Raw genomic sequence first — 17707 nt, forward strand, 5'->3', positions numbered from 1 at the left:
CGGGCGCATATGACAGTGGCGAGAATGAGCAAGTTCTTTGGGGCGGAGGACAGGTGTGTGAGGTGTTCAGGGAGCCCAGCAAACCATGTCCATATGTTTTGGGCATGCCCGGCACTTACAGAAGTTTGGAGAGGCTTTGCAAAGGCTATGTCAAAGGTCTTGGACACTCGGGTAAAGCCAAGCTGGGGGTTAGCGATATTTGGGGTGTCAGAAGATCCGGTTGTGCATGAGTCGAAAGAGGCCGGAGTCTTGGCCTTTACCTCCTTGGTAGCCCGGAGACGGCTCTTGTTCATTTGGAGGGACGCGAAACCCCCAAGTGTGGAGACTTGGGTCAGCGACATGGCTGGGTTTCTATGTTTGGAAAGGATAAAGTTTGCCTGAAGAGGGTCCTTGCAGGGGTTCTCCTGGCGGTGGCAATCGTTCCTTGACTTTCTCGCGGAACGTTAAGGGGAGGTCAGCAGCAGCAGCAAACTGGGGGGGGGGGGGGGGGGGAGGCGGTGTGGGTGGTGGATAGATTTCACTGGTAAAGGGCAGATACCCCACCTTGTTTTGTTAAGTTGTTAATTCGCTTTTTGCTTTTCTTTATTATTATTATGTTTTTGTTGCTTTCTGTAGTGGTTTGTAAAATTTTGTAAAAATTTTGAATAAAAACAAATTAAAAAAAAAAAAAGAAGGGAGGGTGACAGAAGATGGAAAATTATAGGCCGGTTAGCCTGACTTCGGTCATTGGTAAGATTTTAGAGTCCATTATTAAAGATGAGATCGCGGAGTACTTGGAAGTGCATGGTAAAATAGGACTGGGCCGGCACGGCTTCGTCAAGGGGAGGCCATGTCTGACAAATCTGTTAGAGTTCTTTGAGGAGGTAACAAGAAAGATAGACAAAGGAGAATCAGGTGACGTGATGTATTTAGATTTCCAGAAGGCCTTTGACAAGGTGCCGCATAGGAGATTGTTAAATAAGTTAAGAGCTCATGGTGTTAGGGCTAAGATCGTGGCATGGATAGAGGATTGGCTGACTGGCAGAAGGCAGAGAGTGGGGATAAAGGGGCCTTTTTCAGGATGGCAGGCGGTGACTAGTAGTGTACCTCCGGGGTCTGTGCTGGGACCACAACTTTTCGTAAAATACATTAATGATCTGGAAGAAGGAACTGAAGGCACTGTTGCTAAGTTTGCAGATGATACAAAGATCTGTAGAGGGACAGGTAGCATTGAGGAAGCAAGGGGGCTGCAGAAGGATTTGGACAGGCTAGGAGAGTGGGCAATGAAGTGGCAAATGAAATACAATATGGAAAAGTGTGAGGTTATGCACTTTGGAAGGAGGAATATAGGCATAGACTATTTTCTAAATGGGGAAAGCTTAGGAAATCAGAAGCACAAAGGGACTTGGGAGTCCTTGTTCATGATTCTCTTAAGGTTAACGTGCAGGTTCAGTCAGCAGTTAAGAAGGCAAATGTAATGTCAGCATTCATGTCAAGAGGGGTAGAATACGAGACCAGGAAAGTGCTTCTGAGGCTGTATAAGGCTCTGGTCAGACCTCATTTTGAGTATTCTGAGCAGTGTTGGGCCCCATATCTAAGGAAGGATATGCTGGCCTTGGAAAGAGTCAAGAGGAGGTTCACAAGAAAGATCCCTGGAATGAAGTGGGCAGCACGGTAGCATAAGTGGATAGCATTGTGGCTTCATAGCGCCAGGGTCTCGGGTTCGATTTCCTACTGGATCACAGTCTGTGCGGAGTCTGCACGTTCTCCCCATGTTTGCGTGAGTTTCTACTTGCAGTGAATGTGTTTAGACACCCCAGCCCTGATGATTGATGGCCTTGATCACTGACCCAATGTTCCCCGCATCTCTTCACCTGTATCTGGGCAACAATGTCAGTAGGCTTGGAAAACAGCTTGATTGAAAGAAGTAATGCATATGGATATTAATTAGTAATTGCATTTTTCATATATCCAAATCAATGTCAACAGACCAACTTTTAATTGTAAAAATGTACCAGATTTACAATATCTTTGCTTTTACTGATCATACCATATTTGTACTCATCCGTTTTACCCTGACAGGGTGTTGCAACTGTAGCTCTTCTGATGTCCTTCATCATTACTGTTAGGTAGAAAGTTACAGGACTTTTATACAGGAACTGAGGTTATATGTCAAAGTCAGGATGGTGTATGATTTTGTGGTGATATTGTTTCTGCTATCGTCCTTAGAGGCTCGTTGGTCTAGTGGTATGATTCTTGTTTTGGGTGTTTTGGGCTCGGAATTTTTATGGACGACACGGTAGCACAGTGGTTAGCACTATTGCTTTACTGCACCATGAACCCGGGTTTGATTTCAGGCTTGGGCCACTGTCTGTGCAGAGTCTGCACGTTCTCCCCATGTCTGCGCGGGTTTCCTCCAGGTGCTCCGGTTTCCTACTACAAGTCCCGAAAGGTGAATTGGACATTCTGAATTTTCCCTCGGTGGACCCGAACAGGCACTGGAGTGTGGCAACTAGGGATTTTCACAGTAACTTCATTGCAGTGTTAATATAAGCCTACTTGTGACACTAAAAAAGCTTATTATTACTTATTATTAGTGGTAAAGATAATAAGAACTAGGAGCAGGAGTAAGCCATCTGGCCCTTTGAGCCTGTTCCGCCATTCAATGAGATCATGGCTGATCTTTTGTGGACTCTGCTCCACTTTCCCATCCGAACACCATAACCCTTTATTCTTCAAAAAACTATCTTTCTTTATCTTGAAAACATTCAATGAAGGAGCCTTAACTGCTTCACTGGGCAGGGAATTCCATAGATTCACAATCCTTTGGGTGAAGAAGCTCCTCCTAAGCTCAGTCCTAAATCTACTTCCCCTTATTTTGAGGCTATGCCCCCTAGTTCTGCTTTCACCTGCCAGTGGAAACAACCTGCCTGCATCTATCCTATCTATTCCCTTCATAATTTTATATGTTTCTATAAGATCCCCCCCGCATTTTTCTAAATTCCGAGTACAGTCCCAGTCTACTCAACCTCCCCTCGTAATCCAACCCCTTCAGCTCTGGGATAAACCTAGTGAATCTCCTCTGCACACCCTTCAGCGCCAGTACGTCCTTTCTCAGGCAAACTCAGAACTCAATACTCCAGGTAAACTGAGAAAACTGAACACAATACTCCAGGTGTGGCCTCACTAACACCTTATACAGTTGCAGCATAACCTCCCTAGTCTTAAACTCCATCCCTCTAGCAATAAAGGACAAACCTCCATGCGCCTTCTTAATCACCTCTTGCACCTGTAAACCAACTTTTTTCGACTCATGCACTAGGACACCCAGGTCCCTCTGCACAGCAGCATGTTTTAATATTTTATCATTTAAATAATAATTCCATTTGCTGTTATTCTTACCAAAATGGATAACTTCACATTTGTCAACATTGTATTCCATCTGCCAGACCCTAGCCCATTTACTTAAACTATCCAAATCCCTCTGCAGATTTCCAGTATCCTCTGCACTTTTTGCTTTACCACTCATCTTAGTGTCGTCTGCAAACTTGGACACGTTGCACTTGGTCCCCAACTCCAAATCATTTATCTAAATTTTGAACAATTGTGGGCCCAACATTGATCCCTGAGTGACACCACTAGCTACTGATTACCAAACAGAGAAACACCCATTAATCCCCAATCTTTGCTTTCTATTAATTAACCAATCCTCTATCCATGCTACTACTTTACCCTTAATGCCATGCATCATTATCTTATGCAGCAACCTTTTGTGTGGCACCTTGTCAAAGGCTTTCTGGAAATCCAGATATACCACATCCATTGGCTGCCCGTTGCCTACCGCACTGGTAATATCCTCGAAAAAGTCCACTAAATTAATTAGGCACGACCTGCCCTTTATGAACCCATGCTGCTTCTGTCCAATAGGGCAATTTCCATCCAGATGCCTTGCTATTTCTTCCTTGATGATAGAGTCCAGCATCTGCCCTACTATCGAAGTTAAGCTAACTGATCCACTTTCTGCCTACCTCCTTTTTTAAACAGTGGTGTCACGTTTGCTAATTTCCAATCCGTCGGGACCACCCCAGAGTTAAGTGAATTTTGGCAAATTATCACGAGTGCATTTGCAATTTCCCTAGCCATCTCTTTTAGTACCCTGGGGTGCATTCCATCAGGGCCAGGGGACTTATCTACCTGATAATAACTGATCTAAAAGCTTCTGCTTTCAAAGAAACTACTGCTATGTTTGTATGTGCTGAATCTGTTACAGAATGCGAATTATTAGCTATGCTAATTTGAACTTGGATTGTAATTAAGCACACAAGTTTTTAACTGGAAGTGTAGCCTTGTCCTTTGTTTGCCCTCATTACAATGTATTGTAATCCTGCATAACTGTTCGATTCTGGTTCCTCATGGCAGGGTCATTTGAATTCTTAATACACAAAACTGAGATTGGGTTAGATTTCTAGTTCGAAGTAAACCTTGTGTTTCAATCTACATAGAGACCCTTAACCCATAAAAAGAAATTGAAACTTCCAGTTGATAGCTAAAAGGAGTATGCAACAAGATTTTAAGACTTAGTGCAAGAAACAGACTAAAATTGACCAGACACTATTTTTATACACAACTTATACTTTAAACTACAGAACAGAATTATCTCGTTCTACTTTTAACACAACTGAGAAACCCACTTCATAATATAGTGTACACTGTCCCTTGGAAGCATTGTAACCTGTGAGACAAATAATGTTAAATTTCGAAATGACATAAACAGGCTGTGGAATGGGTGGACAAGTATCAGATGAAATTTAATGCAGAGAAAGGTGGTGATTTGTTTTGGTAGGAAAAATGAGGAGAGGCAATATAAAATAAAAGCTCCAATTTAAAGGGGCGTCTAAATTTTAAAGGCTGCTCTTTCACTATCGCGTCAAAATCCTACAACTTCCTTCCTGTGGGTGTACCCTACACCATCCAAAAAGATGGCTGGCCTAGCCAGCAACTCTCACATCCCATGAACAAAAAGCAGAGAGACCTGGGGGGTATTTCTGCACAAATCATTGAAGGTGGCCGGACAAGTTGAGAGAGCAGTCTTTAAAAAATCACACTGATCCTGTACTTTATAAATAGGGACATAGAGTACAAAAGCAAACAAGTTATGATGAACCAATATAAAACACTGGTTCATCCTCAATTGGTATCACATTCTGTTCTGAGCACCACACTTTAGGAGGGATGTGATGGCATCAGTGAGAGTGCAGAAAAGGTTCAAGAGAGTGGTTCCAGAGCATGGTTAAGAGGAACTTAAGTTATGTAGATAGATTGGAAAAGCTGGGGTTGTTCTCCTCCGGAGAAGAAAATGTTGAGAGGTCAAAATCATGAGAGCTCTGGAGCATGTAAATAGGGAGAAACTGTTCCATTGATGAGAGGACATAGATTTAAGGTGATTGGCAAAATAAGTGATTGTGACATGAAGAAAAATATTTTATGCAGCAAACGGTTCAGACCTAAAATGCACTACCCGAGTGTGGTGGAGGCAAATTCAGTCGCAGCTTTCACAATGGAATTGGATCATTATCTGAAAAGGGAAAACAAATGCAGGACTATGGGGGAGGGGTGTGGGGGAAAGCAGGTTCCACTTGCACCAGGTTAGGTCTTGCAGAGAGCCAGCACAGACGCGACAGGCAGAATGGCCTCCTTCAGTGCTGAATCCATTTTGTGATTTTGTCAATAATGAGCACCTGTATTTAATACATTTAATTTACATGATTTTGGTAGGCAGTGTATTTTTCAGTTACAAAAACCTTCGTATAAATCCTTGGCAGAGGAGCAGAGAAAAATGGAAATACTTCTATTTAAAATGCAGTTTTACACTAATTTTAATCTTCTCAAAATTCCAGAAAGGATATTGTGGGATTAGCTGGATGCCCTTGCATCCAGTCATTCATTGGTAGGCTGATTCTTTGAACAACAAGATTAAGAAATATTCTGTTTCAAGTTGTTTAAATGTAAAGAGACTATTGCATTGGTGTCATAGCTCCCTCTCTGTCCTTATTAGTTTATCAAGCAATTGAGTTCTATATGCATATATAGATTGTTCTGGTTTCTATTTTAAATTAACTTATTGTTTAAAAGGGAAAGAAGTCTGGGATAGTACTGTTTATTAAAATTTAATGTATGCTTATTTCTAATACTATCTAGAGATAGGGGAACTCCTGTGATTTCCGCTATCAAAGCTGAATTAAGGAGTGTATCGACTAATTGAATAGATGCGAGTTGGATTTCTTTCTTTGGCCCTTTTGTTACTGAGTGTCTAGTTTCTTGCAATGAAAACGGAACACAACAGAAGTAAAATCAAATAATTTGTGTCAGTGGCAATTTCCTTATTTCAAATGATTTGTTTAGGAAGTGCGAGCAAGAGTGAGAAGCGAAATTTAAACCAGCTCATCTTGCTGACATATTTCCTATAGTTAGACATATAAGTAAATTAAATCATGTGTGTTCAGAACTTGCTATACTGTCAAAATTACAATATAACTGGAATGATTTTCTTATTATCATTTTTATGAGAACATAGGGGGCCAATTTAAAATCTTCTCCTTTCTCAGATCCTGTGTGTTCTCGGGGTTTCAGAGTGTGGTTGTTGTTCTACTGTAGTAAACACAACTATTGGTGCAGTTTATGAACCATTATTCCATACCAGCATAAATAAATTTTAATAACTGCACTATGCTTTTGTTTCTTTGGGACTAATTTGGTGGACCTTTAAACCAAATCTATGGGAATTGCAACATTAGAGCATTGTCTGCAGTGTTCTGCGCAAATGCTTTTAGCTGTTTAATGAAGACTAAAGGAATGCATTTTAGTTAAACTCAGTTATCAGATTATGGTAGCCACTGTTGAAAAGGAGAATTTGTTAGCTCTAATTCTTAAGAGCCAAAATAATCTTCTGTTGCAGTCACAAAAATGGTGAATATAGTTATTGTTTGATGCAGGTTAAGGATATCTCCTAGAATCTTTATTCAGAAGGTATGGATGCAATAGGAAGCAGGCATAGGATCAGAAATTTAGGCAATTTACATTCATTTTTCAAATTATCTGGTAGATTTTGAATAGAACTCTGATTTCTAACATGTTTTTCTCTATTCCTGAGGCAAGGGAGAGGTCTTTCAGGTTCTGTGGGTGTGAGCATGCTGTTAGCAAACATTTTCCATTTTGGGAATGTGTATCCTATAATTTGTAGAACTTTCTGAAAAGTTCCATGTGAATAATGAGAAACTCTGGATCAGTGAAGAATGCAGGAGAGCATGCCAAGAGCATCACCACGCATACTTGAAATGGGATGCTTATTGGGTGTCCCTGCAATACAGGATGTCAGGAACTTGTTAAATCCTTGTGGCTGTTTCATGTTTCTCTTTTTAATCCCTCTCCTGCGCAACATTACAGACTTAGTTTTGAGCTGAAACTCCCCAACTACAAGCTGCTATGTGGACTGATCCGGCAGACCCGTTTGTTTCCGTCTGCTCTGTAGCATAGCCCGTAATGCCATTTTGATGGACTTGGCTAGCAACTAATTAGCTCCATTGCAATCCTGGGGCTAAGCAGTTCCTCAATGCGGATTGACGTTTCTCCCCGAAATGCCCTGCTGGGTGATTCTGTGTTTGGTTTCAGTTTGCTTTGGAGTTACATAGCTAAGCAGAATCCTTTTTGAATCACTTTCCCAGAAGAGGGGAATTCTCTTTCAAATCTTAGCTGGAACATCCTTCAGGTAAACAGAGCAGTTAGTGAGTACACAAAGCCTGAAGACCGAGCTGGGGAAAGGGAACTTTCCGGATTCCTCTCCCATTAAACTTACCAGACCACTCGAAGGCCTTGCGAAAACTACTGCTCTGATATTTTGTTTAACTGAGACAAGAAGTTAGTGAGTCTGCTGAAGCCGCCCACATATCAGAAACTGAGCAGACCTGAAGTGCTTCTTCCGTGGGTGAGGCTCAGCCCTACACAATTTAAAGTGTGATCCCAGAGGGGATCCCACAGCCTGAGAATCAACCCTGAGTAGCCCTGCTTGAAGATCCAAACCAACTGACTGTTTAACACCTCACATTCTGAAGACATCATTGTCTACAAAGACCTCAATCCCAGCAGCGAAGATCCTCAAATCCCTCGTACCCTTTTAATCCCTGTTATTTTAAATCCTTTCCCTATTCCCCTGCCGTATGTTTATCTTGTGTGTGTCTGGGTGGAGGGTGGGATGGGGCTTTGGGAATAGTTAGACTAGTGGACCATTGTTCCATTATTTCCATTATATGTGCATCTTTTACTCTTGCTATAAATAAACAGTTTGTTAATGTTTTATTTATATATTTGGTGCCTGTAACTCATTGGAGCAGTTGACGGTTAAAGACCTAAGGAAAATACACAAATTATTGGTTAATTCACTTATGTTGGGACTCCGGGGAATGTGGGGCTGGAACTGACTGCGCACCCGCCCAGTTTGTCATAGCAAGGACTACATGAATGTTAAATAGTAGAAGCAGCATGCAATCAGACAGAGTTAATCAATCTCAACCAACTTTGTTCTATCTTCACAGAGGAAGACACAAATAACTTCCCAGAGATGCTTGGGAACCAAGGGTCTAGTGAGAAGGAGGAACTGAAGGAAATTACTAGAAAAATAAGCTGGAGAAATTAATGGGACTGAAAGCCGATAAATCCGCTGGGAATCTTCTTCCCAGGATACTAAAGGAGGTGGCCATGGATATAGTGGATGCGTTGGTTGTCATCTTCAAAAATTCTGTAGATTCTGGAACAGTCCTGGCAGATTGGAGGGTGAAAAATGTAAACCCATTATTTAACAAAGGGGGAGGGAGAAAATTGAATTACTGTCCGGTTAGCCTAGCATCAGTAGTAGGGACAATACTAGAGCCTATTATAAAGGATGTGAAAACAGGAGACTTAGAAAATGCCAGTGGGATTCGACAAAGTCAACATGGACTTTTGAAAGGGAAATTATGTTTGAGTTTTCTTTGCGTCTGCAACTAGTAGAATAGATGAGGGTGAACCAGTGGATGTGGTGTCTCTGAATTTTCAGAAAGCTTTTGATAAAATCCCACATAAGAGGTTATTGTGCAAAATGATTAAAGCACATGGGGCTCAGGGTAATATATTGGCATAGATTGAGAGTTGGTTAGCAGCTGGAAAAGAGAGTAGGAATAAATGAGTCTTTTTCAAAGTGGCAGGTGGTGACTTGTGGAGTCCCGCTGGATCAGTGTTTGGGACCCAGCTATTCACAATGTACATAAATGATTTGGATGAGGGAACCAAATATAATATTTCCAAGTTTACATTTGACATGAAACATGATGGGAATATGAATGGTGAGGAGGATATACATAGATTTCAAAGCAATTTAAACAAGTTGTGTAAGGTGGAAAATACATGGCAGATGCAGTATAACATAAATAAATGTGAAGTTATTCCCTTTGGATGGAGAAACGGAATGGCAAAGTCTTATTTAAATGATGACAGATTGGGAAATGTTGACGTACAAAGGGACCTGGGTGTCCTTGTACACCAGTTACTGAATGAAAGCATGCAGATACAGCAAGTATATAGTTAGGAAGGCAAATGGTATATTGGTCTTCATTGCAAGAGGGCTTGAGTACAGGAGCAAGGATGTATTTCTGTAACTGTACAGAGCCTTGGTGAGACCACACCTGGGGTAATGTGTGCAGTTTGGTCTCCTTATCAAAGAAACTATATACTTGCCATAGAGGGTGTACAGTGAATGTAAACCAGACTGATTCCTGAGATGACAGGATTGTCATCCGAGGAGATATTGGGTTGACTGGGCCTGTATTCACTGGAGATTAGAAGAATGAGAAGGGGTCTCATTGAGATGTATAAAGGTATGACAAGGTTGGACAGACTGGATGCAGGGATGTTGTTTCCTTGGGGGGGGGGGGGGGGGGGGAGGAGTCGAGAACTAGGGATTACAGACTCAGGATACAGGGTAGGCCATTTAAAACTGAGGTGAAGACCTACCTCTTCACTTAGAGGGTAGTGAAACTGTGGAATTCTCTACCACAGAAGGTTTTGGAGACCAAGTCCCTAAATATATTTAAGAAGGATCGATTTCTAGACTCTAAGCTGCTGAGGGTTATGGGAAGAGAGCAGAAATATGGTATTGAGGTAGAAGATAAACTGTGATCAAGTTGAATGGTGGAACAGGCTCAAAGAGCCAAATTGCATGCTCCTATTTTCTATGTTTCAACAGATCAGATCACTGGTGGCGGTAAATGGAAAAGGCTCTACGGGTATTCCCATCCTCGGTGATGGAGCCCAGCATGTCAATACAGAGGACAGGCCATTCACAACCATCTTCAGCCAGAAGTGGATGATCCATCTCCACCTCATCCTGAGGTCCCCAACATCACAAATGCCAATTTGATTCACTCCACATGTTATCAAGAAATGGCTCAATGCACTGGATACTGCAAAGACTAAGGGCCCTTACAACATCTTGGCAATAGTACTGAAGACTTGTGTTCCAGGAGTAGGCGTGCCTGCAGCCAAGCTGTTCCAGTAAGGCTACAACATAAGCATCTACCCAGCAAAGTGGAAAATTGTTCCGGTATGTCTTGTGCACAACAAGCAGATCAAATCAAGTCTGGCTAATTACCACCTGATAAGCCTCCTCTCATTCTTCAGCAAAGTGATGGAAGATGTTGTCAACAGTGCTATCAAGTTGCACTATCAAGCACTCGGACAACAATATCCTCCTCATTGATGCTCAGTTCTGCCAGGATTTCTCTGCCCCTGACCTCATTACACTTGGTCCAAACATGCACAAAAGAGTTGAACTTGAGGTGAGAGTGACTGTCCTTGACACCAGGCAGCATTTGAAAGGGTGTGGCCCAAGGAGCCTCGGCAAAACCGAAAGCTGTGGGAATCAGGCCAGGGGGGTGGCGGGGGGAGGACTCTCCACTGGTTGAGAATATCAATCGTCTCAGACCAGGTATTGCTACAGGAGTTCCTCAGGGTAGTGTCCTTTATCTTCAGCTGATTCATGAATGACCTTCCCTGATCAAAAGGTCAGAGGTCTGGATGCTTGCTGATGATTGCACAATGTTCAGTAGCATTCACAACTCCTTACATGTTAAAGTAGTTCATCCCAATATGAGGAAAGACCTGGACAACATTCAGGCGAAGTCTGATAAGTGGCAAGTAACATTGATACCACATGAGCACCAACCAATGACCACCTCCAAAAAGAGAGAATCTAATTATCTCTTCTTGACATTCAGTGGCATTACCATTGTGGGATTCCCCCACTACTAACATAATGGTAACTGTTGACCAAGAACTGAACTGGACCAGCTATATAGATACTGTGACTGCCAGAGCGGGTTAAAGGTGGGTAACCCATCGTCTTACTCTCAAGTTCTATCCACAAGACAGAATATAGTCCACTTGCCTGGATGAGTGTTGTTGCAACAAATGCCATGAAGCTTGACACCATCCAGGACAAAGCAACGTCTTGATCAGCACATCTACCACCACTGCACAGCAGCAGTGTGTACCATCTACAAGTTGCACTGCAGCTACATATCATGTCTCCTACAACAGCACCTTCCAAACCTGTGACCTTCTTAACCTAGAAGGACCATGCCAGCAGGTGTAAGGAAACACCACCACCTGCAGGTTGGCCTCCAAGACACACCATCCTGATTTGGAACGATATTGTCATTCCTTCACTGTTCCTGGGTCAAAATCTGCAAATTCTTTTCGTAACAGCATTGTGGCTGTACCAACACCACATGGACCACTAGTTCAAGAAGGCAGCTCACCACCACCTTGGGCAATTAGGGATGGGCAACAAATGATATCTGGCCAGCAATACCCACACCCCATGAAGTAATTTAAAAGATCATAACCAAGTTAGTCTCCAAAAGTATTCATATAATATTTCTCCAATTTTGATGTCATTTATCAGAGATCATTTGTTGTTTAAGTGTTTGAAATGCTTTACTTTTTATATTGCTTGATAATTTAGTACTTTCTCTTTACCACCTGAATTGGCTTTTCGCTTCGTTCCTAATCTCTGAGGTGGATGCTGAGGATTTTGAGATGGTTGTAGGGGGAAAAGAGAATTGGAAAGGCTGGAAGCACAGAGTGGGACATTAGGAGGCATGAGTGATTGGCTGCAGAGGAAGAACAAATGTGCAGGTAACAACTGAATTAGAGCTGGTGTTATTTATCAGTTTGGAGAAAGTGAAAATGGCCTTCCCCAAACTAGGGAACTTTAAAGTGAGTTGAAGAGAAAAAACCCTTTGTTGGGAAGACAGTAAATACAGCTAAGTAATGAAGTAATTCTGGTGTGGTTTGTCAAAAGTCCCTTGGGTCATGCAGAGGTGAAAAGTGGGACAAATGGATGGGAGTTGCAAGCCATGGGGTAATGTCCACTGGGATGCATCCAGCAGTTAGTGATTAGGTGTGTGCGCCTATTACAGAAGTACTCTTGTTCAAGACAGGTATGAAACATGAGGCTTGTTTGCCTCTTTCTGGGCTGGACTCAGCAACCAGAACAGATCCTGAGAGTGAAGGCTCCTGTTTTCACTTATAGGGATGGTACTGCAGCTGCTGGCTATTGGTAGCTTGGTTTTAGTATGGCAGCTTGATAGCTGTCTCTGGAAATATTCCTTGGTGGCCTCCATGTTGAAAAGCAGTTTCCGTTTCAGGCTGTCTTCCTCATTATGTTAAAGATGGTTTTGCACACACAAATGGCTGTCCGAATCCGAAGTCCCCTGATCAACTACCGTGTTCAAAATGGGGCAAGGCTTTCACACCTTTCAAGGGAAGCCATTGTTTGTTTGAAGTATGTCTGCTTGTAACCCACTTGGAGCCCTCTGGGAACTTGACAACATTACAGTCGAAGAAAACGTTTGGTGATGTCTGGCAGCTATCTTGAAGGATTCTTGTGTCCATTTGAAAAAGGAAGATTTATTTTAAACAAAATTGATAATATCACAACCACACGTTTACAATTCCCATGTAGGAGCCATTAGATGCAGGTTTAGAAGACACAGGAGGTTAGAAAAATGAGATCAGCGAGACCACAGGTGCAAGAGGAAATGTTACCTTAGATGTGGGCTGGTTTAGCTCAGTGGGCTAGACAGCTGGTTTGTAATGCAGAACCAGGCCAGCAGCGTGGGTTCAATTCCCAGACCAACTGAGAATTCTGAATTCTCCCTTGGTGTGCCCGGGCAGGTGCCGGAATGTGGCGACGAGGGGCTTTTCCCAGTAACTTCATTGCAGTGTTAATGCAAGTCTACTTGCTGCAATAAAAAGATTATCATTATTATATTAAAGTACATGCAGAAAATTATAGCAACCAGAGAGTCTGGCAGCACCAGAGAGAGAAGCAGAGTTATGTTCGAGTCCGTATGACTTCTTCAGAGATATTGATAGAAATGTCTTTTCTAGTCAGCTATATCCATGAGAGTAAGGGAAGATGGTAGAGGTAAAAGGGTTAAATGAGAACTCATTAAGAATAATTAACTATAATCATATTAAGCATTACTTGAGTGCAACAATAGCTGAGAATCCACTAAGTGTTAATCCAGATCATCCACTTTAATTTCTTTCTTAAACTTAGGTTTCACATCTGCAAGTTGCTTGAGGCTGCAAGGTCAGTGACGTGAACTAGCTAAAAGGCCCCATTGTATTGTAAGAACTGGTGCTGCTGTCGCAGTATGGGTAGTCCCGTTTCTATGGTAACAGCCAGTCTAGGGTGATAATGTCTTCACGAAAATTGTGTTTTTCTAATTAATGTTAGATGCAGGTGTGGATAATTTGGAAAATTGGCAAGCGATGGAATGGGAAATTTGCACCAATACATTTAAATACATATATCTCTTAAATTGATGGACAGACATTTTGGCCGAATTGAGCAAATTACAAATTAGTTAAAGCCAATCAGAAGTAAAAAGAAGGCTAGACCTTAAGCTAATAATCTCCTTAAGAATCACTTACCGGGATGGAAAAACTCATCCCGGGATTACCACATCTATATTTCTGAAACTTATTTCCTTTGCTGCTTGCTTTTGCTAATCACCGTCTTTCTTTTGTTTAAATTACTTAGTTATTTTATCCTGTGTATTATGATTTGCAGAATTACTACGATCTGTAATTAAATGAAAACTCAACTACTGTATTCGCTAAAGATAATCAATCTGACTAGCTTGCTGCAGGGTTAGTTGGAAACTTTCTAAATTTTGTATTGAAAATAAGTTTACCAGTGGCACAGCTGACAAATAAAGTACAAGTGGACTTTGCCAAAAAGCACAGACTTGACCTCTTTTATTTGCGAACTGAGAAGGGATAACGGATATGCAGGGTTCTAAATAGACACGGAGATCCATCCAATATGCAGCAGGCTTCAGTGTAAAAAGTAGACAAAACCTATGAAAAATACCCACATTACTCTGATCATATAAGATACAGAGGAATATCAGATGCATTGAGTATAGATCGTGTAATTATATCCTCTTGGCCAGCTGTAGACATTCGAACATGAGGCAGTCCTTGGGAGAATTAAACGTACATTTAATGTACAAAGCTTCAATTTTTGGTTTTGAGAGCTGCAAGGTGCAATAAGTTTCACTTTTTTGCTGGAATCCAAGCATTTTTCTCTCTAAATGTTTACAGTGAACCTGGGCTTCGTTGGAGTCACAAGATTCTTTTAGAGAAGTGAGCTCCATAACCACAGAGGTGTTGTACTGGGAACTGGAAAGTGGTTCCTGTAATTTGTTCTGCAGGAGAAAGAATTATGAATTATTTTAGTTTTTTAAATTTGGATAGGTAAGTTAGCACAAATACCAAAAACTGCATACAAATTAGATCTTTTAACTTGCAATTGATAAATAAGATATTTTGTTAACTTGTAATCATTCTTTCATATGCCATTTCCAAAATGAAAATTGTACTACTTGGTACAATTGGAAATGAGTCTCAGATCTGCAGCCAATTTTAAAAATTAATTGCAAGCAATTAGCTCTCTGGCATTATTTGGTTTGTTCTGCTAATTTTAAATTTCTTTCCCCTTAATGCTTCTGTTTTAAAGTGAGTGCTGATTTCCAAAGATCTAACTGTGCAACAAGGGGAACATGCACAAATTAATTCTGCAGTACCAAGCTAATTATCAGATAACAAATGGTTGAATTCACATATTTTGTATTTCAAAGATTCGGTTGAAGGAGCTGCGCTCCAAAAGCTAGTGATTCCAAATAAACCAGTTGGACTTTAACCTGGTTGTAAGACTTCTTACTGTGCCCACCCCAGTCCAACACATCTCCACATCAAGTCAGCAGTGTGATGAAATATTCTCCTCTTGCCCAAATGAGTGCAGCTCCAACAACACTTGAAGCTCAACACTATCCAGGGCATAGGAGCTCACAAGGTTGGCACCCCTTCCACAAACATTCATTCCCTCCATCACCGACGAGTAGTGACAGCCAATGTACCTTCTTCAAGATGAACTGGAGGAATTCAAGACTCTTTAGGCAGCATTTTCCAAACCCATGACTGCTATCATTCAGAAAGATAAGGGCAGCAGACACATTGGGACATCATCACCTGGAACTTCCACTCCAAGTCACTCACCATCCTAACTCGGAACTATATCACCGTTCCTTCATTACACTTGGCCAAAATCCCCCTCCCTAACAGCAGTGTGAATGGAACGGTTCAAGAAGGCGCTTACCACCACCACCACCTCCAAGGTAATTAGGGATGGGCAATAATTGCTGATCCAGCCAGTGACGCCACATCCTGTAAAATGAGGGGGTTAAACTCAGTAATTTAGAAAATTTTACTGCTGGTTTAATTTTTCATTGCAATAGGCCCCTATTGGTTCCCTTTGTCTCACAATGGTTCTTCACTGAAATAATATACTTGAATTCTTTGAGGTTTCGTCAGCCAGCTAATGAGCAGATTTTGGCATTGCAGTTGTTTGATAAGATTCTGAATTAGAAGCCATTGCGGGTGAAGCCATAATTGCAATGATGCCTTTGGAGGCATTAATGCTCGAGCCCATTGCAAAGTTGGGCAGCACAGTGGTTAGTACTGTTGCCTCACAGCTCCAGGGACCCGGATTCAATTCTGGCCTCGGGTGACTGTGTGGAGTTTACACTTTCTCCCCGTGTATGCGTGGGATTCCTCCGGATGCTCCGGTTTCCTCCCACAGTCCAAAGATTTGCCATGCTAAATTGTACCGTAGTGCCTGAAAGATTAGGTGGGGTTTCTGGGTTCTGGGGATGGGTAGAGTGTTCTTAAGTAGGGTGTTCTTTCCAATGGCCTGTGCACTCGATGGGCCGAATGGCCTCCTTCTGCATTGAAAATTCTATGAAGTTCCAAAACTGGCTTTCAGCATCTCTCTGTTGACAGCTGGCCTTTGATGTGGGTGGCACTAAACTCCTGTGATCTTGCTCATATGTTCAATTTTTTTCATATTCTCTCACTCACTCTACACATGCTCTCTTTGCTTGCACAGCCTACAGGCTATAAGCATTTATTCCTGACCATTACTTTAGAGAAATTAAAGGTTGTCTCTTATAAACTGGGCAAATTCGAAACAGGCTGGTTCATCATATCGAGGAACGACTTCTGCTGGAACCTGTTCTGCAAAATGGGGTTTCAAATTGATCTGGATAAATTAAGTAGCTGGGTTAAGAAATGATTGACTGAATAAGTGACTTATTAATGTTTGAAATATGGCTTGTGGAGAACTTAGTACACCATGATTTGTGCTCCTCCAAAGTTGTGCTGCTACATATTGTTAGTGTCTCTCTGTTGGCGACTGGTGTTTGGTGTGGTGGCACTAAACTTCTGTGATGGTGCTCATGTGTTCAGGTTTTTTCAAATTCCCCCACACTCATTCACTCTGCACATACTGTTAGGAAATTGGAATTAAATTAAAAGCAAAGAATTGGCTAAAAACAAAACTAATAAGTATTTTAACTGCACTGAGGATTTGAGATGCAGATTAGACTGGTGGCAGGGTGAAACATATTCTTTCTTAAGCAAAGTGGTAACTAGCAGTCTAGGGACCAAGATCACAGCCACACTCAATTGCAAAGCAGAATCCTCTCAAAGAATCAAGCTGTTGTGCAGAAGAAAGCAACAGAAGTCTGTCTGTCAGGCACCATAAATTCTACTCGAAACTAGAAGAAAGGTTCCCAAAAGAAAGGTACAGGTGCCGTGTGGTAAATTTTGCTTGATTTGGCTCATAGTGTTAAAATCTAGGGGATGTTATTTTGGGGAAGGTACATGTTCGGCAATTAGGAAAGTAGATAGATTTAGACTGAGGTGGGGTAATTTAGGGTAACTTAAGCATACTGTCTGGGTAATCATTATAAGTTAATTTTAAATGTTCTTTATAGTTGCCTTGAGTTTTAAAATTTAATAAACATTTTTGTTATTTGAATAATTTACTCCAAGACTGACCCTTTTCCTCACAAAGTTTTATCTTTTTTTTTCAAATTGCAAAAATAAATAGTTATGAACCGGCGTTCCAAGTTTCCTCTCAGGGGAACCTTGTTGAACCTACCTAAAGGCTTGCTCAGGGATTTTCTTGCTTGTTCCATACACGTAGTCCTCCACATGAGCACTGAAGCCATTTTGTATCATGATCTTGGCTTTTGTTTGGTTGCAAACACTAGTTCTTATTGCA

At 41.6% G+C, this 17707-nt stretch overlaps 1 protein-coding gene and 1 long non-coding RNA gene across 8 annotated transcripts in view; one reads left to right on the forward strand and one right to left on the reverse strand.

The window, feature by feature from the left end:
* Positions 1 to 17707, forward strand: part of fam135a (family with sequence similarity 135 member A) — a 291962-nt gene that overhangs the window by 15533 nt on the left and 258722 nt on the right. The window lies entirely within an intron of this gene.
* Positions 14748 to 17637, reverse strand: LOC140411619 (uncharacterized). Its single transcript, XR_011940901.1, has 3 exons — positions 17585 to 17637; positions 15743 to 15807; positions 14748 to 14789 (listed from the first exon to the last, which is right to left on the reverse strand). It is a non-coding gene; the product is annotated as an uncharacterized lncRNA (long non-coding RNA).

The sequence above is a fragment of the Scyliorhinus torazame genome, chromosome 4 (genome assembly GCF_047496885.1).
Source record: "Scyliorhinus torazame isolate Kashiwa2021f chromosome 4, sScyTor2.1, whole genome shotgun sequence".
Classification (NCBI taxonomy): Eukaryota; Metazoa; Chordata; class Chondrichthyes; order Carcharhiniformes; family Scyliorhinidae; genus Scyliorhinus; species Scyliorhinus torazame.